This window comes from Halichoerus grypus, chromosome 13, assembly GCF_964656455.1.
Source record: "Halichoerus grypus chromosome 13, mHalGry1.hap1.1, whole genome shotgun sequence".
NCBI lineage: Eukaryota > Metazoa > Chordata > Mammalia > Carnivora > Phocidae > Halichoerus > Halichoerus grypus.
This window is the reverse complement of record NC_135724.1, coordinates 75770595-75793448: the sequence shown is the minus strand read 5'-3', so window position 1 is coordinate 75793448 and position 22854 is coordinate 75770595. Positions and strand designations below refer to the sequence as shown.

General features: G+C 53.7%; 1 long non-coding RNA gene across 6 annotated transcripts; it reads left to right on the top strand.

The window, feature by feature from the left end:
- Positions 1–959: 959 nt before the first annotated feature.
- Positions 960–17335, top strand: LOC118543810 (uncharacterized). Of its 6 annotated transcripts, none has more exons than XR_004921262.2 (7): positions 962–1122; positions 5584–5762; positions 6558–6667; positions 6801–6936; positions 7151–8423; positions 8621–8768; positions 9193–17335. It is a non-coding gene; the product is annotated as an uncharacterized LOC118543810 (long non-coding RNA). The 6 variants fall into 6 exon arrangements; XR_004921263.2 differs by having other exon boundaries at positions 965–1122; positions 5584–5676; XR_004921259.2 differs by having other exon boundaries at positions 960–1122; positions 6558–6936.
- The last annotated feature ends 5519 nt before the right edge of the window (positions 17336–22854 follow it).

Here is a 22854-nt window from a genome sequence, read left to right as displayed (position 1 = left end):
TTTCCACATTTAATCCACATAACCCTATGAGGTGGATTCCATCATTACCTCTACTTTATGGGCTAGGAAACCGAGTCTCAGAAACTGTGTCCAAGGTCATCTGCTAAGGGACGTGGACAAAGCTGAAATTGAACCCCAGGACAGGCTGGTTAGAGAGGCCAGTGGAACGGTCTAGCACAATGGTGCGCAAGCTTGAATGTGCATCAGAATCCCCTAGAGGGTTTGCTCAAATACAGGTCTCCGGACCCCACCCCAAAGTTTTCCACCCAGTAGCACTGGGGTGAGACCTGAGAATTTGCACTTCTCCCAAGTTCCCAAGTGATGTTGACGCTCCGGGTCTAGGACCGTTTTCTAGCATCGCTACTCTACGGAGGAGTAGGTACTAAGCAGAGGGCTGTTCAAAAAATAAAAGCCCAAACCTATAAAAGCGGTTAGGCCGAGGGGTGGTGGGGCACACACAAGGGCATGAAGCCATGGGCAGGGGTTGGAGTCTTGACTCTACCATAAGCGCGGACACATCTAGCAGGATTAACTGAGAAGCATACTCGGAGACCACGCGGGTGAAGCACCTGGTGCTCCAGGACCGGTGTCCTGGGTCCTCCCATCACGCGGGGCTCCGGGCTTGGGTTCCCGGGCCCGCGGTCGCGCGCACCTCTCCGTCCGCGCGCCCCGGGCGGAGTCCAGCCGCGCAAGCGTTGCCATGGCAGCGCCGCGGGCGGGGATGCGGAAGGCCCGGCTCGCCCCTTTGTGCCGCGGGGGTGGCGGCGCGCTCTCCCCCCTGCCCCGCTCGCGGGCCCGGACCCCCGGGGGGGAGGGGGCGAGGGGTGGCCGCGGGGTTTGCAGCCGGGGGGGGGCGGCGGAGGCGCGAGGGGGGCCGACGAGCGGGCCGGGGGTGGGGCGCCTCCGCCCGCCAGCAGCTCCCGCATTAAAATTTCATGGGCGCTGCAGCAGCTTACAAAGACTACGCCGGCTGTGCTCGGGGGACCGGAGGGAGGGAGGCTGCGGACGAGTGCGGGGAGGAGTTTGCGAGGGGAGGCGCTTGCAGGGGCTCCCCCAGTTCTGCGCCGTGAGCCCGGGCACAAAGAGCCCTCTGCACTCGCGCCGCAGAACGGCGGACCCGAGGTAAGCCGCCGCCCCGTGCTCACAGCCCTCCCTCCCTAAGCGTCCTGGTCCTCGCGCCGCGAACAGCCTCGGTTCTCCGAGGTCGGGGTCGAGGGTGGGTCCCGGGGTCCCATGCAGTGTGTTCAGGGGATGGCAAAGGCTGCCCGGAGTGCCCCTCATTTGCTGGATGGAGAGCTTCTGCCGCCCGCACTTGTCGGGTGCGGCCAAGACTTGGGCCTGGGTGGGGCTTGGGGGACCGAGGGGAGGCTGCGCTGGGAGTCCAGTGCGGGTGGGGGTCTTCAGTCGTGATCCGAGGGCGAACAAAGACCCTCCACACACACCCCCCCTCCCCCCGCTGCCAGCCAGACGGGAGGGGACCCCGGACCTTCTCAGCCCACCGGGTTGGCAGCTCACTGGCCAAGCCTGGGACAGAGCCCGTATGGTCTCGAAACTGGGGGTGGGGGTGGGGTGCTTGAGCCCCTCTTCCCTCATCCCGAGCCCACCGCTCAGTACCTGCCCAGGTTCCATCGGTGGGATTCAGATTCTAGATGTGCGGCGTGCTGGGTGGGTCCAAAGGGATGGGGAAGACAGGAAAACCACCTTCCTTGAGAAGAGTAATGGCAATGATAACGATAAGAATAATACATCAGTTTATAGAGAGCTTACTTTATGCCAACATGTTTAGTGCTTCGCACGCATTACCACAACCGTCCCACGAGGCGGTAAGAACCCCATTTTAAAGATGAGGACACAGATCCGGAGACGGTTAGGTACACGTCCAAGGTCACACATCCAGTGATTTTTGTATCCAGATATGTACGAGTCTAAAGCCCAGTTTATATCCCCAGAAGCGTCTGGGGAGCCCTCAACCCACCAGCTCCCCTGCCACCTCTTCTCCGTCCTCTAGGAGAAGGATACTCTAGAGAGGCTGGAAATTGAAGAGGGAGATGCCAGATCTCCTGTCCCCTCCGCGGAGGGTCCTGGGCTAGAGAAATTGCTTCTGGGACTCTGCAGGGGGACGCCTGGGGGGCCTGGATTCCCTACCCTCACCCCAGGCCCCAGACCAGCGGCTGCCGCGCGCGCGGGGATTGCTGGCGCGCACACCCCACTGCAGTGCCGCGGCGGGGAAAACGCCCCCACCTGCTGCTGGGGGAAGGGGGTAGGGAGGGAGGCAGTAGTGCGGGGAGAGAAAGGCGACAAAACGTGCGGGAAGAGGCTTTGTTTTTCTCGGTGCCGACCCCAGACTGAGCGCCAACCCCGGGCAGAACGCTGGTTCTGGGCACAGGGCTTTACTTTCCAAAGCGCATTCCGCTTTGGGAGCACCTGGGAGCTTAGCGATCGCCTGGGTTTGGTGGGGGGTGGGGGGGTGGGGAGGCGGGGATGAGTAATTCCACTTGACAGACAGGGAAACCTGAGGACAGCGGTTCTCAGACTTTAGGGGCGTTGCTTCAAATATGCAGATGTCCGTGTCACGTGGCCAGGGGATGAGTCAGCAGGACTGGGGTGGGGCTGGGCATCTGGATGTTTACTCAGACCCCTCCTCCCACTCCGCAAGCAGGTGGTCAGACCGTCGGTGGAGGGAACAGTACCCCGACCTCTACCCCCGCAGTGCCGTACCGTGTCGCAGTCCGGGCAGAATGGTTTCCTCCGGGACACTTTGCCAGTGCCTAGCTTTGGGTGGCATTGAACTCATCCCGCACTGACTCTTATTAATTTCACGTTGAGAGAATTTTCCAGATAACATGCCCCGCCACACCTGCATTTGATTATTTGATGACCCTTGCCGTTGAGAAGGGTTCTGAAATCTACCCTGCATCCTTCTTGTTGCTTTTTTGGGGCCTGTCTCTCCACTCCTCCCCGCGGGGGAGGGGGAGAGCTGGTCTTCAGAGCGCCCAAAAAGAACCGTAACTCCTTACGCGAGCTTTAGGAGACCCACTTTCTATGCCTGCATTAAAAATGAGAATTTTGTCATTTTGGGTGATTTTAAAAACGAATTTAATACGTTTAATAAAATGCATGATGATTGTTAAAGGTTGGAAAAGACGTACTCTACTCATTCCCTTTTATTGGACCTGCCAGTTTTCCTTTTTTTTTTTTTTTTTAATCTTCACTTTTAAGGTCCCTTCTCTGGATCTGATCCATGCTTCCGCCCAGGTCACCTACTTTTTAGGTCAGCTTCCGTAAGGAAGTAATTTCCCTCCTCTGAGCCTCAGTCCGCTCATCTGCAGAGTGGGAATCATAATCCCTGCCTTAAAAGGCTGTGAAGCAGTATGTATAAAGTGCCTGCAGCCAGTAGGAGCCTAATAAAGATATTACTGCTTAGTATGCACACTGTGTCCTGGCTGAGTTCACTTGCATGGCCCCTGAGTCTTGTATTGATCCCTAGTTATTTGCTTTTATTTGTCTTGGGGCTGTTGGTTCCTCTCCTGGGTGACCCTCGGGCTGTTTGAGCAGAGGGCGGGGGGTGTTTCTGGGGCACTGGGTCCATTGTGTAAGTTCAGTGGGCTGGTGAATAACTTATAGGCTAGTCCTTTGTTCCTAGGGGATCCTTCCCCTAGTCTCTGAGGCCTGGCTCGTATGTCAGCTGGATCTCTGTAGAACAATAGCCAGAGATACACGGGGGCAGAGGCAAAGGCAGGCTGAGAGTGACATCTGTCTCTGGGTCCCTCTCCAGGCTGATCAGATCAGATGAGGCAGGTGTCCCCTCCTCCCACCCCCCGCCCTTGGGGTCCAGGTGGGCCCCTATGGAAGCTGGATGAGTCATGGAAGGGAAGGACAGACTGAACCATTGTGTCCTCAAGGGTATGGAGTAGATAATGAATGATAACCATCGCCTCTACAGTTTCGTGACTCCTTACCAGGCTTCTGCTGGGTGCTGCCTCATGGAGACCCCCATGGAAAGGCTGGGAATTGGGCATTCCAGCTGAGAAACGGAGGCTCAGCGAGGTGGCGTGATTAGCTCGGGATCACACAGCCAGTTGGAAGGAGAGTCAGGACTTGACCCTGGGTCCCTCTGACTCTGAAACGTGTGTTTAACTCTACTACACTCCACCACCTCCTCTCCTAAATGTCAACTTAATCAGTTGTCTCGAGACCCTGGAAGCAGCTGGAATCAAAGGACCCGGCGTGGTTTAGCGATCGTGGGCCAGTTTCCCCACAGTAGTACTAAGGCTGCTGAATGCAGTGTTTGCAGTATGCACGTACCTTCCCGGGGTCTTCTCCCGTGTCACCCCCACCCCATATTTGAACACAAGTCTTCCGCCCGTTTGGGGATCGACAAGCCTGTTTAGAATCCAGTTGCACCACTTTCTGGCTGGGTGATGTTGGAGCGAGACACCTCGAAACCGTGTCCTCATCTGTAAAATGGGGACAAGAAAACCCCGTTTATTATTTTGACAGGTAGGTGAAAGTGCCCCCAGTTAGCATCTGTTCTCAATACACATTGGTTTCCCGTCGTTCTCCTCCTTTGGCTCTCTTCCCTCCCCCTGCAGCTCGGGGGTGGGGGGGTGGGGGGCCCTTGTGTGAGGGCGACTTGAATTTCAAAGCTCTTCTTTTGTGTGTGGCCCGTTTGGGTTTTTCCAGAAACGGGGCTTTCCACAGCTCTGCAGATGCGTCTGTTTCCCTCAGCTCGGCTCTTGCGCCTCTCCCTCGCCTTATCCCCAGGAGGTTCCCGTTATTTCTCGGCACTCACTCATCCAGAGCAATTTAGGCCAACATCTCCCGTATGCCGGCTCTCTGAGCAGCAATTTATTCCAGAGTCAGGGAAATAAAAACAAAAACCCAAGAACCCAGAGGGACCCTAAAATGCAACCAAATGCATATTTCCCGGGGCAGCTGTCTCTCCCCCCTTACCAGGAACGGCACAGAGTTTGGGGGGAACAGGGATATCCCACGATGGTGTTAATGAGGCGTGTGTGCAATGGTAGTACTAACAGTGTAAGAAAACAATAGCATGCGTGCTAATAGGTAGTATTTATCATCCCATGTGATCCTCACGGCAGCTCCGTGACGTGGGCACCGTTATTAGCCCATTTCGTGGGTAAGAACACAGGCCCAGGGCCGTGGTGCACTTGGCTCGGTGTGACGCAGCAGGACGCAGCCCGTGCCTTCCAAACCACGTCCTGTCCAATGCGTTAGGATGTTTAGGTTGGCGCCGGCCTGTTTTCTTTCCTTTTTTTTTTTTTGAAGATTTTATTTTTTTATTTATTTTGAGAGAAAGAGAGAATGAGTGGGGGGAGGGGCAGAGGGAGAGGGAGAAGGGGAGGAGCAGACTCCCCGCTGAGCGCGGAGCCCCACTCAACTCAGGGCTGGATTCCAGGACCCCGAGATCATGACCCGAGCCGAAACCAAGAGTTCGACGCTTCACCGACTGAGCCACCCAGGTGCCTCTCCTGTTTTGCTTCTGATCTGCATCTGAGGATATCCGTTTTGGCTTGACCCTGGCATCTCCTCTTCCCCTACTCTTCTTTATTTCTCTCTTAGTGACAGCTGGACGTATCTCCCTGCCCACCCATGGGGCTCCAGACATGTCAACGTGACCACCACGACCCTAAGGGCATCAAAGGAGGAACCAAGGTGACCCTTCTGTGCACCCCTGGGGTAACAGACACCAGCGTCATGTTATGCCATCCATTTGGGTGGAAACCCCCTGAATTTCAGAGGTAGGAGGGACCTCTAGAATCCTCTGGGGTCCAATCCCTCAAGCAGAGCTTCCCTGCTGGGGCCCCTGACCTTGGCTTGCAGTGGGGGGTCCGTGGGGGTTAAGTGGGAGCTTAGACGCCAAGGTCCTGGGGCCACACGGAGGTCTCTGTCTGACCTTTGATCTGGATCTTCTCGATTTTTATCCTCTGTCATTACCTCTAAAGAAGTTTTGAAAAATAACATTATCGAGTTATGATTTATATAACAACAAAATGCACCCATTCAAAGCATACATTTCAATCAATGTGTTTTTGCCAGATGTGGACATCTGCGTAACCATCACCACAATCCACATCTAGAACATTTTCAGCACCCCAAAATATTCCCCTATGTCCCTTCACTGTCAATCCCTTCCTGGCCCCAGCCCCAGGCCCAGGGTACCACTGATCTGCTTTCTATGCCTAGAAACTAGACTTGGGTTTTCTAAAGTTCCATTAATATGGAATCTTTTGTGTTTGGCTTCTTTTGCTAAGGATAATGTTTTGAGGTTCATACTTGTTATGGCATGGATCAGTAGTTCAATCCTTTTTTGGGTCTGACTTTATGGAAGCTTGGTGTAAATGTCATAACCTTCATTTCAAGTGCACAGTTTGATGATTTTTAGCAAATGTACCAAGTTGTGCACCTGCTGTTATAAATCCATTTTAGGATATTTCCACTTCCCCAGTAAGGTCTCCCCACACCCACTTACTGCTTATCTCCACCACCCCACTCTTGATTCCAGATGACCACTAATCTTCTTTCTGTCTCTGTAGGTTTGCCTTTTCTGGACATTTCACGTACATGGAGTCAGACAGCATGTGGTCTCTTGTACATGGCTTCTTTCACTCCGTATTATATCTTCGAGGTTCCTCCAAGTCGTAATGTAACAATCGTTTGTTCCTTTATACTGAGGCGTAGCTTTCATTATACGAACGTACGACTGTTTGCTTATCTATCCACGAGGACAGGATTTTAATTTGATCTGTGTTACTGGGGTAAATGTACCCCCATTCCAGGAGGCATATCCTGTTTCTGGGACATCGGTGTTACACAGAGTTTTTCTCAACGGGTGAAGACAATTTTGGGAGCACTCACCCTGTGCCAGGCCCTGGCTAAACCTTGGAGAACAATGAACACTGAGTTGCACATCGGGTACGTGGGGCTGGGGAGCCATAGTCTCACCTGTTTGTCTGTGCATAACACCCCTGCCTTCCTGTCTACCCTCCTAGACAGCTGCTGCTTGACCCAGGGGTTGACGTTTCCCTCGAAACCTTCATTGCCTTATCGATATCGGGGTCCACAGAGCCAGGGGAAGGGCCATTGTGGCAAGCCATGCTCCTCTGAGCAGTCCAGGGTCTATTTACAGAGGACAGCAAGGCCCTGGGACAGAGGAGAGAGAAGGGGATTTCCGAATTCTTCCTGAACATTCCTGACCACCCTCCCATGGAAGCAGTCTTGCAGATAAGTATTCCAACTTACCAGCCTGCAGCCTACCCGCCTGCCCTCTGTCGGTCTGGCAAGAAAGTGTAGAACCTCAGAATCCCCACGTGGGAGGGGAAGTGGGTGATCAGCTTTTCTAGCCCTGTAGGTCACAAAGACCTTGTCCCCATTTCATGGGGCCCCAGAGAGGGTGATCGTCACACCCCTCTTTTGGCACGGAGGTTAGAATGTTGTCACCTCCACCATCAGGAACTGCTGTAGACTTGAGTTTAATGACCTCATCTGGAGAACCCGTAGATCTGGTGTCAGAAGGAGTCAGGAGGGGACTGGGGACTCCTGGTGGCTCCTGTCAGTGCTGGCCCTTTGTCATCATATTCATAAAACTTGGCCCAGGGCTCCTTTACCTGGCAGGGGAACGGGGATGCCGGCACCGTGACTCTAGGGCCACATTCTTTCCTCCAGATCTGGACCGGTGCCCTGCGTCCCAGGTGCCCAGAGCAAGCTCTGAACACACACTGAGAGGCGCCCTGACTTTCCTGGCCCAGCTCTGCCAGCCGATGAAGATAGCTTAGCTGTTACCAGAAGCAAAACCGAGAGAGGATTCTGGGTCAGGATTCGCAGGCATTTGATGGGGTTAGAAAAGTATCCAGGGCTGAGCTGTAGGGCGCCCCTATTTCCTCTCCACTGCCTCACACGTGGGTTAGTATTGTGCACTCTGGGTGAATGCAGGGCTGGAAGGATCCCAGGGCACAGAGAGAGAGAAAGAGAGAGAGGGACAGACTTCCCAGGGCTACACAGGATGGCAAAGCTGGATCAGAACTCTGGATTCCTGACTCTGTTCACTGCTTCCACTCAGCTGTTGCCGAGCTGAATTTGTCTTCCTTTGTCCTGGGGCCCTTTCTGCTGTTGTTGGGGAACAAGGAGGTGGGTGAGGGAGCCCCCCTTATCCCGAGGACATTCTGGGATGGGAGGAAGGGGAGCAGAGGGGAGTATGCCTGGGCCCAGCCTCTCTGGCCCCGGGGGTGGGGGGGCTTCTTGTTAGCAGAGACTTCTGGCCAGGCCAGGGCCTGGGGAGGGGGCCTCGGTACAGTTTTCTCCTGCGGTGTGGTTCGCTCTTTTGTCTTCCAGGATGGGTTCTGCATGGGAAAGGAGCTGGGAGCTGGGCCTTGACTGCCCATGTGTTGGCTGGGCGCTGCCAGGTACGCCTGGGTAAGCACGGGGGAAGGAAGCGGTACTGAGCTTAGTTTTATGGGGGATGATCGTTCCCCCCCGCTAGGAAATGGGGAGCCCAGTAGCTGGAAGGCTTGCTCGCGTGGTCTTGTGGGGGTGTGCGGGACCGAATCAAGGCCACCGTGGGTGGGTTATGGCAGACCTTTCGGTACGTTCCTTCATTCAGCACAAACACGGACCAAGCACCTTCTCCGAGCTAGACCCTGGGGATCCAGAGGTGAACACCAGAGACACGGTTCCACCCTCTCAGATCTTCACACGAGAATATGCTTTATCGCAGTCTCAGCGAAGAAGTGAGCTCCCCGTCCTGGGAGGTGTGTGTGTGTGTGTGTGTGTGTGTGTGTGTGTGTGTGTGTGTGTGTGTGTGTACTGGGGGAGGGTGGTGCAGAAGTCCCCTCCGTGGGAATGTTGTAAAGGGAATCCAAGCCTCCTGGGGACTCTGAAGGCTCTTTTTGCCCACCTGAACCCTGCCCCCTTTCTGCCCATGATGCCCTTGGCCTTGCTCCCGGCTCCTCTTAATCGCTTTTCTGTCCCCTGAGCTAGCCCCGCCAGGGTGGAGAAACTATTCCTGAGTTTCTTCTAAAAGTCATTAGTGTCTAAAGCCCTTATCCCCACCCTGTCTAGGGAGACTGAGGGTCTCTGACGGTGTCCCCCCTCAGATGTAGGGTTAGGTTGGGGGGTGTGGGATGCTGGGGATGGAAGCTGTGCCCTCATCCTAACCTGCTGCATTTCCCCCAGGTGGCTCTGCCTGGCCGCATCCCCAGGACTCCTGGCCCGGTCTTCTCTTTGGAGCCCTGGTGACTCTGGTCTCTGGCCACAGGGGCACAGGGAGCAGCCTTTGGTGGTTTTCTGGAACTCTGGACCATTCCCCCAAAGACCTCATCTTTCCCAACTGCTAAGATGGAGCCTCCTGTGGATAAAGGACCCTCCTGGTTGGCGCTCAGCTGAGGACAGGCCCTGGCTCTGGAGGGCAGCTTGAGGGAGGGGTGTGAGGGAGGCCGGCAGCCCACCGACCCTCTGTGTCCAGCTGGACCCCGCCTGTTGGACCTTACTGTCTGTGCCTGGAGGCTACTTCTTGACCCTGTGCCGACCTGATTGCTCTCTGCAGCCCTGCTCGGGCCAGCCAGAGCTCAACCTCGGCCAAGGCCCCGCTGACGGCACCCTTACCAAGGCTGGGTCCCGAAGGACCCTCCAGGATGGGGCGGGACCACAGGGATGGGAGTCAGGGTGGAGCTGCCTAGGGGGAGGGAGGGCAGACACAGCATCGTGGTCTCCGTCAGCTGGAGTCTGTCTTGCGCCGTTTGCCTTGAGCGATTCTCATTTTTGTGGGTGCTTTTTGGATGAGGCTTTTCTGTGCTTCTCCTCTGCCTGATGGTCACATGGAGGAGGCAGTCAGGGTCTGGGAGGAGCCCGGACTTTCCCCCCAGTGTGGTCAAGTTCTGGGGGACAGCTGGAGGGGCAGAAGGTGTGCTATCCTGAAAGGGGAGGGTTTGCGAGAGATGAGGAGGCCCAGGCCAGGGGAGCTTGCCAGAGGGAGACAGAAACTGGGCCCTGTTCCCACTGTCCAAAGGGAACAGCCTGGATCCAGCCTATTCCCAGGCTCGAGGGGTCAGGTCACCCCAGCTGGACCTCAGATCTCTGCTCCCTGTTGCATGGATCCTTGATTCTGTCCTTGGGGGGCTAGGCAGGCAGGACAGGCCCCAGGCACAGGCAGCCCTCCCCTGTCGCACGGCTGCACGTTTACCTCCCTGTGCCCATCTCCATTCTCCATTCAGTCCAGCCCTGCTGGGGGGCAGGGTTTTCCAGTGCTTGCCCAGGAGCAGCCTGTGGGCTTCCGTAGGCAAGTTTAAAAGCTGGGTGTTCTCTTCCTGGGCCGGGGGAGGGAGCCTGAATTAGCTTGAGCTGCCCTAACAGCAGACCACAGCCCTGGAGGGGGGCTTAAATAGCAGAAATGTGTTTTTTCATAGTTCTTGTAGCTGGAAGTTCAAGATCCAGGTTCGAGTGAGGGGTGATTTCTCCTGAGCCTCTCTCGTCGGCTTGTAGATGGTCACCTTCTCGCTGTGTCCTCACCCGGCCTTTTCTCTGTGCGCACTTAGTGGGGGAGGGAGGAGGAGGGACCGATCTGGTGTCTCTTCCTCTTTTTCTAAGGATGCCAGTCCTATCGGAGAAGGGTCCCACTCTTAGGGCCTCGTTGAGCCTTAATTTCCTCTGTAAAAAGTCCCGTCCCCAAATACGGTCGCATTGGGGGTGATGGCTGCAACCTATGAATTTGGGGGGACGCGATCTAGTCCACACAGATGGTCACCACAAATGTGGAAAGCAGGGGCCATCTTTCCCTCACCAGCCCCACAGCCACGGGGAGAGCAAGGGAGAGCAGAGGTTCAGGAAGTAGGGACTCAGAGTGGGAGGCACCGCGCTAGGATGGTCCCGGTGCTTTAGGGACACATGGAACTGGCTGGACCAGGGCAGCGAGCAGGAGCCCCAGGAGAAGGATGTCCTGGGAAGGGCCTGGACTTCGGAGCCTGAGGGTGTGTCCCCCGCTGCACAACGTTGGGCAAGTCACCTCACCTCTGTGAGTCCGATGTCTGATCTGGAATAGGAGCCATCTGCTCGCCTGGGGGGCGCAGGGAGGAGTCCGTGAAGGCGCATGCCTGCACACTGCCAGGCTCCTGGCAGGCTGCTCACGAAATGCTCCCATCCCTTTGGGGGTTGAGATTTAGGGCTTATCTATTTTCGGTGCTCTGGAACCAACTCAGCATCTTCTGATCCAGAGGCACTTCCCCTGCCTGTTTTCTTAATATCCATCTCGAATCAGCTTGGGGAGGTGGCTGCACTTATTGCCTCCCGTGTAGCTCCAAATGCCTCCTGGGGTACCCTCTCATCAGGAGTGAGCACTTACTGTGGGCCCCTTCCTGTGCTGGTTGCCTGCAGGGGGGATATAGGGGAAACTCTGGCCATGACTGAAACCTTCAGGATGGCACGGCCAAGCATTTGGAACTGGAGCATTGGAGAAGGGAGCAGAGAAGAGTCCACTGAGGCACAGGTTCTGAGTGCTTGGGGGTGGGAGTAAGGTCCCAGAATGACCTGGACAGGCTTCCCAGCAAGGCTGAACCAACCAGGGCCTTGAAGGATGAAAAAGATGTGGCTTAGCTGACAGCTTCCAGGTCCCTGGAAGAGAGTCCCCAAGTAAGTCCTAGGAGGTGTCATTGCTCTTAAAAAAAAAAAAAGTGAGTTCGAATTTAACCAGTTTCTAAAATGCAGGACTTATCAGAGCCTTTAAAGTGCCAATGGGAATTGTGAGTACTCAAGGACAGACAGGATTAAGTGTTCTCCATTTTTATGGCAACAGAGCCCTTTTCTTATGGGGCATCATTTAGAACTGAGGGGGCCATCGGGTGGGGCTTCTGTGGAGAAACCACAGCGGGGATAGGAGATGACACAGCCCTACACACTCAGGGGCTTTGTAGCAGGGGCTGGAAAGGCAGCAGACCAGGAGGGGCCGGGGAGTTGGAACTCGGTTCCAGGAGTCAGGTGAGCTCTATGCAGTTTTGGTGTGGCGGGAGGCGAGGGAGGGAGGCAGGCCAGTGGTCGGAGTAGCCGGAAGCCTGGCACGTGGTGGAGGAGATGTCCACGGGACATGGCACCTCTGGACTTGAGGCCACTGGGGCATCAACCCTTTTGTGGGAAGATGCTGGTGTGTGTGCGTGTGTGTGCGTGCGTGCCTGAGTGTGACAGGATCCAGCCTTCTGGGAAGGGGCTGACCAGAACCAGGCGGGGGTTTCCGGCCAGGACCAGCAGGGTCTATTTTTAGGGGAACTGAAGAAGTGTTTAGGGGGAGGGCCCTTGAAGCCCACTGCTGAGAAATCAGGAAGCAAAAACGCTCTGAGGCGGGGTCCACGGGATAGGCTTGATTCTGGTGGGGCTGAGGAGCGTAGAGGCGGACCCCCTGCCCTGGTCAGGCCCCGCCCCCTGGCTGGTGGGGACGCGAGGCCTCCGGAGCTGCCGCTGAGGGGCCCGGGCAGTGTTGCATGGTGTGATTAACCTACTAACTCAGGGCTCGGCCGGGACGCTGTGGCGTGTGACGAGGTGCCTGGCCTTCCGCCAACCAACTAACCCACTAACCAGGCCCGAGCATGCCCTACTAACCCCCTGCAGCTAGACCCTACTAACCTTGCAGCTCGTGGGCCTTTCAAGGGGCTGGGACGTGGGGGCAGACGGTGCTCCAGAAGGCCCTGCCCGTGGCCTGGGGTCTCTGTGCAGACCCACATTCCAGGACAGGGCACGCAAGCAGGGCTCGCCAACTCTGCCACTTCCTGCTAAGCGTTTTGAGCAAGTCCCCTAACCTCTCTGAACCCGTTTCCTCAGCAGCAGAGGGGGACTATGATCCTCACCTCACAGGCTGCAGTGAGGATTCTCATGACTATAAAGTTCTTGACACATGGCAGATACTTAAAAAAAAAAAAAAAGGGCGAGGGTAGGGGTGGGAAGCCCAGAAAACCTGGTTGATCACGTCCCCTGCCTCGGCCCTAGTCCCTCTGGGTGTTCTGCACACAGACCCTTCTGCCTGGGGCCAGACACTCGCTTTGAACCCTGTCTTCCCCCACATTCTTCCTCGTTCCAAGCTTTCTTTTCCGTAGGCAGCTATTTTGTTCGATTACTAACCTGTCTAACCTGGGAGTGCCTCAATTGCACCCCGCCCATCCCTTAACCAACTAATGGACCTGTGTGTGTTCTTCCTTTTCTCCTAGTGACTCCTGTGTGTGTCCGCTGAGGTGCCCCCGTCCGCTGGTGCTGTGCTCTGACTTACTAACCCAGCCCCTACTAACCTCGTTTTCTCTTCTTACTAACCCCAGCCCTGCCGAGCTCTGGGCACCCCTCCTTTTGGCAAGCAGAGTTCCTGGGGGCTGGTCCTGCAGACAGATGCCCCACTTTGCTGCCCCGATTGGCTGTGAGTTCAGAGTCCACCGGGGGCCAGGTCTAAGGCAGGGGACGGCCCTATGAACCACACCAGTGGCCCAGAGGAGGAGGCGGTCATGCGGATGTAGGAGGCCGGCCTCCGAGCGCGAGCATCTCCCCTCTGTGCCGGAGTCTGGCGGCCACTGGGAGTGGGCGGGACCAGGGAGACCTCTGGGGTGTGAGTGTGGAGGCCTGTGGGTCTAGAGCATGGAACACTGGGCTCTTCCCAGCCAAGGGGCAGAGAGAAGGGGCCTGTGTGTCCTTCTTTGGAGGGAAACGAGGCCGGAATTGACTCCATCGGAGAGCGGCCGGTAGAGGCATGTCCTACACAAGAAGTCAGAGGGGGCGTGTCCCGCCCCGGAAGTCAGCGGAGGGGGGCGTGGCCCACGCCAGAAGTCAGTAAGAGGGTTCCCTGCATAGGAAGTCAACGAAAGGGATCTTTGCCACACTGGGAATCACTGAGTGGAGCATTTAGTACAGGAAGTCGGCCAGAGGGGCATTTCTTACACCGGAAGTCAGAAGTCAGTAAGAGAGGGGCTTCTCACCCTATCACTAGGCATGAGAAGGAAAGGCCAAGAGATCAGTGAGAAGGGCCCTTCCTACAACAGCAGTTGGCTAGAAGGGCCCTTCCCTTCCCTGAAGATGGTACAGCTGAGTTCCCCATACCGGAAGGAAATATGAGCCCTTTTTTCACACCGGAAATCATCGAGAAGTGCTGTCCACATCAAGAAGCTTGGGAAAGCAGGGAAGAAAACAGACCTACCCTGTGTTCAGGGGTTCGCAGGGGGAGGAAGTAGGAAGCAAGACATGAACCCCAGGGCCCCACCGGGTCCTGCAGTCCCTCAGGCCAGCCAGAAATTCATCCCCGGCTCCCTGTCCTGTTTCCACCCATGGCCCTGCCCCAGCTTGCCTTCCCCAGAGCCCGCCAGCCGCTAAGCCAGGGCCACACCTGGGGGTGATTTTATGCCTCACCTCCAGTAGGCACCTTGGTCTGTCTCTGTGGGCTAATCTCTGGCTCCTTGGCACTAACTCTTGCTCTCACCCAGCTAATCCCTGGCTCGCCCTGGCTGCCCCTCGGGGGCTGCCCACTAACAGCCAACCCTGCCCATCTGGGGGCGCCAGGCTCCCGGCCTGGCTCTGACCGGCTCTTAATTAACCTCTCCTTCACCTTGACTAACTCCTGCTCTCCTGGTCTGTTCCTTTCAGCGGAAACTAACGGCTTGTGGATTTCTTTCTGACTAACAACAGGTCTAACACTCCTTGTTACTGTTACTATTAAGAGCTTGGATGTCGGCATGGCTGGGATGGGGCTAACGCAGGTCTGGAAACTGACTAACCCAGGCAGGGGTGTAGCTGGTAGTGCGGGACTTGGTGTCTGCTCTGGTCAGAGCTATCTGTAGTCAGTAAAGATCGAAGGATTCTAAAGGAGGTGCTAGGGCAGGGGTGTGGCCCAGGCGTGCGCAGAGTGGTACCCACCGAGGCTGGGGTCAGAAGCCTAGTCAGCCGTCCAGGGTTTTAGCCACTGGACATATCCCATCAACCTCTAATAATCTGCATTTGGGTTTTGGTTCTTTTTAATAACCTTATAGCTGCCATAGTCCAAACAGGTGGATGAAACTCTTGTGGACAACAAAACACCTGTCTGGTGTGTACAGAGGATATGCCATTATGCATGGAATCGTCGGTCACCAGGCCAGGACCTAGACTCCTTGATTTGGGGACTTTAGGGTTTTGGAAGTCCCAGGACATGAAGCTTTAGATCTGAATATTTAGAAGGGTTCAGATTCCATCACCCATTTACACCTTAGTGTAAATTAGCTCAGCTTCCTCTTCCGTGTTTTACGCAGTGTATGCACTGAGATGTGAGTTTGGCTGGAAGGGAGTTTGGATTGCTTCAGGGCTGGGGGAGGGTCCTTTGGGAGCAGAGGAGAGCCTCAGGGCCAGGGGATCCTGGATGGGGGTAAAAGGTAGCATCAGGTTGAGACAGGGATGGGAAGAGGGACCATTTTGCTGGCCCAGTCTGGTAGTCCGGTTCTGTGGGAGAGGGTAGTTCACGGCGGGGCTTGGAGGATTGGATCAGCTCAGAGACAGGGTCAGAGGCTGGCCTGGAGATTTGCAGGCAGGTTGCTTGGGTCATTGAGCACTGGTCTGGGGCCAAGAGCTTCTCTGACAGCCATGGGCTCGGAGCAAATCTAGTGGAGCTGGCAGTGGGGCCTGAAGGGAGGCCTGAGCTGCAAAGGGAACAAGAGAGGAGAATGCATCAGGAAGGGCTTGGGGAAGCCGCCAGGGTCCTCACAGGGACCCGGGTCCGGGTGGATGGAGCGGCAGTGGGGGAGCACCTCTCTGCTGCCCTCTAGTGGCCGCCTCACCCATTTCACGCGAAGCGCGAAGCTCAGGCACTTGGCATTCCCAGAAATTCTTTATTCAACTACAAAGATCTGATGTTGCTGAGGACCTACCGTGTGCCCAGCACTGCTCTGGGTGCTGGGACCCACCTACGGGCCCTTCCATCTGATGCTTGTATAACTCAGTGGGGGAGATGGAGAAGTTAACGTGTAATGCAGTGAGACGGATGTTGGGCTAGGGCTGGGCGGGGCTGTGGAAGCACCCAGAAGGCGGGCAAGGTTGCTACGCACCTAGTTCATGCCAGGCGTGGTGCTCGGCGTTGGGGAGGAGTGCTGATTGAACCTTCTGCTCTTCAGGACATTTCATGCTGGTGTATCGGGTGGGTGCGGGGTAGAGTGGAGTGTAGGCAGGCAGGCAGGCTTTCTGAATGGGAGACACCTAAGCCGGTTGGTTGTGATGGGGCTGAGTTCCAGGTAGTGGGAATGGCAGACACAGAGTTCTGGGCATCAGAGAGGGTCGAAGAGGTTCTGGAAGGTTCATGGGGGAATGTAGCTGGAGACAGATGGGAAATGGACAAGCACCAGGCCATGTTGCCAGGGAGTTTGGGGTTTGTCCTAAGGGCAGTGGGGAGCTATGGATGTGACCTGAGGAGGGGAAGGGTTGGATTTAAGTTTCAGGCTGACAGTTTGGCCATTTCAGCCCAGATGGAATTCTGAGGAGCTTATAATGAGTTCTGGTCAATTTTAGACAAGTGATAAGAACCTAAAGCTAAGGGACTCTAAAATCTATCGTGAGATAAACAGGATCCCTAACCAGCCCTGAAAGGGGGTAACCGCAGCCCCTGGGGGGTATGCGGCTCCCGGAGAAGCTCTGAGGGGATGTGCTCACGGGCTGCAAGTCTGCAGGAAAATCTCACCTGTCCTGCGTGGCTGCCAGGGGGACACACACATGTGGAATAAGCTTCTGAGAGGCAGAGCCTGGTCCCAGGAAGGGAAAAATGTGTCATGGCAGGGAACAACTCTTCTGGAGGCAGAAGAAGAGGGACTAGGCCACCTTTAAGACAGATGATGGTGGTGAGAGTCCAGGATTCTGCGTGCGAGTGTGTGTGTGAGTGTGTGTCCATGTGTGCACATATGTGTGTCCTTGACTTAATACCAAAGGAAGCCGACCCCAAGTAGGCGCAGTCTGTTTACCCCTCCTCGACTCAGGCCTTTGATGTTCACTCTGGGGTCAAGTCCACTGAACATCAAACTCGTTGAGAGGGGGACCGTATGAGCTGGGGGATTGGTGGCATACTGCGCTCAGGGGATGCCTGGGGTGGGGGACTGGTCCCATCCCAACAAAGGATCCCAAAGATCCTTCTTGAGAGTCTATCCAGGGACCCACTGTTTTACTTTAACCAGAGAAGACACTTTCTGTGTGGGGATGCTGCATGTGGGGATAGATCCTCTGCTACAGATTAAAGACCAGATTTTTACATGGATCCAGCAATGGAGTGTGAACTTGGCTCTTTGTTTTTACTGATGAATGTAGCTTCCGTGTAAATGCCACTTTGATATTAAAAACTGACTTACACCCAGAGGATGACTGTTGCTTAAGAGGCAGGAGGGATGCCTATGTAGTTGGGGGGGGGGGGGCGGAGCCCGTGGCATTTTCGAGGAGCTTGAGTGGGTTCTCAGCCTTTTCTCAAGACTCTGACCTTAGAAGTCAACATGATGGGGGCATTTCTCTTTATTTTCCATTGTGGGGAAAATACAAGATAAAATTTATCATCTTAACCATTTTGAGTGTTACAAGTCAGTGACATTAAATACTTTCACATTGTTGCGTAACCATCACCACTAACGATATTTTAAAGAATAGCCTGGGGCGCCTGGGTGGCTCAGTTGTTAAGCGTCTGCCTTCGGCTCAGGTCATGATCCCAGGGTCCTGGGATCGAGCCCTGCATCGGGCTCCCTGCTTGGCGGGAAGCCTGCTTCTCCCTCTCCCGCTCCCCCTGCTTGTGTTCCCTCTCTCTCTATGTCTCTCTCTGTCAAATAAATAAAAAATCTTAAAAAAAAAAAAAAGAATAGCCTAATTTTTGCCTCAGACAGTGCTCCAGAGAAAATCTGGGTTCTTATTGTTGGGAGCAAAGAATTCCTTGGAGACAGAAAAAAAGGAGAAAGAGTTTAGGGTATGGGTAAAAGGCTGGCAAATACATGGCACACACATTACTGCTCTCCATTGCAGCTACCGTGGCAGACATTGCTAGTCGATCACCTATCTCTCTTTGGGAACCTGGACGCATCTTCAGGATCTCTCTCAAAACAGTCTTCTAGGCAGCTGGGAGCAGTCTCTCAGAGTATCTTTAAAAACTTGGAGTCAGCCCTAGGATTGAGATTCCCAACAAACCTCCTTCTGAATCCCAGCTTTGTACTTACCCGCTGTGAGACCTTGGAGATGAACTCGTCTTCTCTGAGCCTCCACCTGTTCTGTAGAATGGGGACAGCACTCTCACCTGATGGGATGTCCCAAGGGAGTGTTCTCGCAGAGCTGAGACAGAGCCCAATGCCTCACAAGTGTTCCCCTGACATCTCATTCTAAGTTAGCACCAGATGGTGGGACAGACACCAAGGGAGCTGTCACAGAAGAGGTCAGGGGGTGTGAGGTGAGGGTGGGCAGTAGAGGGAGGCTTCCTGGAAGAGGTGACATATGAGGGAAGCCTTGAAAGATGGGAAAAATCAATCAATTGAGATAAAATAGCCATGGCAGTGCAGAATATTTCAGAATGGCTCCTCCAAGATTCATCAGACTGGTTCTAGTGGAGATGGGGATATGGATGGTGGGCAGGGCAGGGTGGGCACTCCAGAAGAGGTTACAGCCTGAGCCACAAGGTAGAGGCTGGCCTGCACTGCTCATGGTGTACTAAGAAGAATCAGGAACTCCCAGGCTTGGCAGAACTTGAGACCCAGGAGAGGCAAGTCCCTCCTTTTGGTCAAGGATGGAGGAGGGGTAGAGCTCAGGGGTCTTGCAGAAGCTCTGGACACGGGGCTGGGGATGAGAGGAGCCTGAAGTGGGAGGAGGCAGAAGCAGGGGGACCGTGGCCAGAACAGCACTCCAGGGCTGAACTTGCACACACGCCACCCCCACCCCCAGCCCCACACAGAGTTCTTGATATGTCCTGCACCTTATATAACCCAAAAGGACACTTGCCCAAGACAAGCAGTCTTGGCTTCCGGTTTTAATTCCATGGCTGTCCTATCTCGGTGATCTTGAGGAGTTGTTTCTCTCCCTGGCCTTCAGTGTCTTCTATAAAAGAAACAAGTCCACTGAGGGGACCTGTAAGGCCCTCCTGTCCTCGAAGGATTAGAAGATGCCTAACCAGAAGACAACTTCCTCCTACCCTCCTGGAGGCTTCCAGACACTGGCTGGTGTCTTCTCAGCTCCTTTTTCCCTTTCTCCTTCCCCCACTCTTCACCCAGAAACCATTCACTGGGTCCTTCCTATACACTGGGCACTGTCCTAGACTCTGGGAAGCCAGGCCACCACCTTTCTGTCCCTCTAGCCCACCTACCTTGTTCTCCCAAGGATTTCTGCACTTCCCGTTCCCTTTGCCTGGGACGTATGTCTCTCTGCTTTTCACACTGTTGACTTCTCTGTGGCCCTTGGGGCTCGGGTCTCAGCAGAATGTCACCTCCGCAGAGAAGTCTCCCCCCTGACTACTCCATCTGTAGTTACTCTATCACTTCTCAAACATTCTGGTCTCGGGACCCTTTTATACTCTTACCATATAGTAAATGGTTGCTCCCCAGGTGGGGTGGGCACTGACCATTCGAAAGGCTCAACTAGCTCCCTGTTTCATTCATTCCAAAAAATGTTCTTGACCCCCGACTCAGTGCCAAGCACGATGCTGGGTGCCCAGGGTATAGCCACGAAGCAGGCAGGCATCATCCTCACCCCTGTGGAGCTCCCAGAACAGGGGAGACAGTACATGAGCCCATATATAGGGAATCACAAACTGTGCCCAGCTCTCTGGGGACAGGGAACACCTCGCAGCGAGCAGGAGGAACAGGAGAGAAGAATCGGTGTAAAGAAAGTCTACCGTTAGAACAGAAGCTGAGGTGTTTTCACCAGTCAGAATGGCTAAAATTAACAAGTCAGGAAATGACAGATGTTGGTGAGGATGCGGAGAAAGGGGAACTCTCCTACACTGTTGGTGGGAATGCAAGCTGGTGCAGCCACTCTGGAAAACAGTATGGAGGTTCCTCAAAAAGTTGAAAATAGAGCTACCATATGATCCAGCAATTGCACTACTGGGTATTTACCCCAAAGATACAAATGTAGGGATCCGAAGGGGTACATGCACCCCGATGTTTATAGCAGCAAAGTCCACAATAGCCAAACTGTGGAAAGAGCCAAGATGTCCATCGACAGATGAATGGATAAAGAAGATGTGGTATATATACACAATGGAATATTATGCAGCCATCAAAAGGAATGAGATCTTGCCATTTGCAACGACGTGGATGGAACTGGAGGGTATTATGCTGAGCGAAATAAGTCAAACAGAGAAAGACATGTATCATATGACCTCACTGATATGAGGAATTCTTAATGTCAGGAAACAAACTGAGGGTTGCTGGAGTGGTGGGGGGTGGGAGGGATGGGGTGGCTGGGTGATAGACATTGCGGAGGGTATGTGCTATGGTGAGCGCTGTGAATTGTGCAAGACAATTGAATCACAGATCTGTACCTCTGAAGCAAATAATACATTATATGTTAAAAGAAGAAGAAGAAGATAGCAGGAGGGGAAGAATGAAGGGGGGGGAATCAGAGGGAGAGATGAACCATGAGAGACAATGGACTCTGAAAAACAAACTGAGGGTTCTAGAGGGGAAGGGGGTGGGAGGATGGGTTAGCCTGGTGATGGGTATTAAAGAGGGCACGTTCTGCATTTAGCACTGGGTGTTATACGCAAACAATGAATCATGGAACACTACATCAAAAACTAATGATGTAATGTATGGTGATTAACATAACATAATAATAAAAAATCAGTTAAAAAAAACTAATGATGTAACGTATGGTGATTAACATAACATAATAATAAAAAAAGAAAAAAAAAAGAAGCTGAGGTGTTTTAAAAAGAATTGTTTAGGGATGCCTGGCTGGCTGAGTCAGTGGAACGTGTGACTCTTGATCTCTGGGTTACGAGTTTGAACCCCACGTTGGGTGTAGAGATTACTTAAAAATAAAATCTTAAAAAAAAGACTTGTTTATTCATTCATTGAAAAAATAACAGTAAGCTCATTGCATGCTAATGTAAATAACACATTCTTTTTTTTTTTTTTTTAAAGTAGGCTTTAACTTATAACCCTGAGATCAAGACCTGAGTTGAGATCAAGAGTCAGTCACTTAACCCACCTACCCACCCGGGTGCCCCTAATACATTATTTATAAAAATAACTTTATTTTCAAAACAAAATAAATTTAGTGAGAAGCATTATTTCACTTTTTTTTTTTTTTTTTGGTAAATCTCTGTTGGATTCTAGTATTTGCTTCTTTTTTTTTTATTTTTTATTTTTAATTTTTAATTTTTTTTTTTTAAGATTTTATTTATTTGCGAGAGAGAGAATGAGAGACAGAGAGCATGAGAGGGAGGAGGGTCAGAGGGAGAAGCAGACTCCCTGCTGAGCAGGGAGCCCGATGCGGGACTCGATCCAGGGACTCCAGCATCATGACCTGAGCTGAAGGCAGTTGCTTAACCAACTGAGCCACCCAGGCGCCCTCTAGTATTTGCTTCTGCATTCAATCTGTTGCAATGTCACATGTCATGTAGCTTCTGGAAAACTCCATCATACACTCATGAGGGAAGGAGTCGAAAAAGAAATTAATGTCTCACTGGGTCCCTGGATCTCCTGACCATAGCTTGAGAACCACTGCTTTATCACGAGACCTGTTTAACTCTTGCTTTTCTTTCTTAAGATCATGCCCATCTGAAATGACCTTGCTTACTTGTCTGATTCCTTGTTTGCTGTCTATCTCCTGTCTTGTTTTTCTGCATGTTTCTGGAAGGCGGTGGGGGTGGGGGGGGTGGATCTCAGATGTAGCCCTTTGTAGGTGCTCAAAGTGGCCAAGCCAGAGATGCAGTTCTTAACTACGACCAGCAGATGGTGGTGTTGCACCAAGACCACTTCTTAGTCTCTGTTCTTGGAAACCTGGTTATTCTCTGGTGCATTTGGGGATGCTTTGAGGGGGTTACTCTTCGGATCCCAGAATTTCAGGTACTGGATAGGGCCTGGCATGGGTAGGGGAAGAGAAGAGGCTGGAGAGAATGCAGCTGAGGACAGCAGCTTGGAAAAAGCTCTGCTAATTTCTGTTCTGTTGAGGGCTTCTGTTCTTAACAGAAGCCAAGCCAAATGACTTCCCCTCTTCAAACCTGTTTTCTTCTCTGAAAAATAGGCAAACTATGACTTTGGCTTCATTTCACCATGCTTCTCTTGGCAAGGGCCACTTTATTCTGATCACGCTGGTAGCGCAGTGTCCCCTAACGCTCTCCCCCTGAGGTCTCGAATATTCCAGGAGCCAGTGGTGGGCTCTGCCTGCAAAGAGCATGGCTCCACATTCTACCTCCGAAACACTTGACTTAGCCCACCCGGTTGACGAGATGGCGGTGGCTGTTTTCTGAGTGCTTACTGTAGGCCTGGTTCTATGCTAAATGGTTCATCCTTGTTGAATTATGAAATGCTCACGACATTTGAGAGTTTGGTTTCACTATCCCCATTTTTGTAGGAGGACGCTGAAGCTCCGAGAGGTGGAGAGACGTGCCCAGAGACACGCAGTTGGAGGAGGGGGTAGCTCGCTGCAAGCATAACCGAAAGGCTCCCTCCATCCCCTCGGTAAGACGGGCCTGTCACTCCCTCTATGCTGGCTTCTCTCTCTCGTTACTCCTTCTTCTTGTGAGGCGTTCCTGTCCTCGGACAGCTGAGCACAGCTTGTGAGTTCACATCTATGGGCTCATGTACTACCTCTTCTGGTCTGGGAGCTCCACAGGTGTAGGGATGATGCCTGCCTGCTTCGTGGCTATACCCTGGGCGCCCAGCATCATGCTTGGCACTG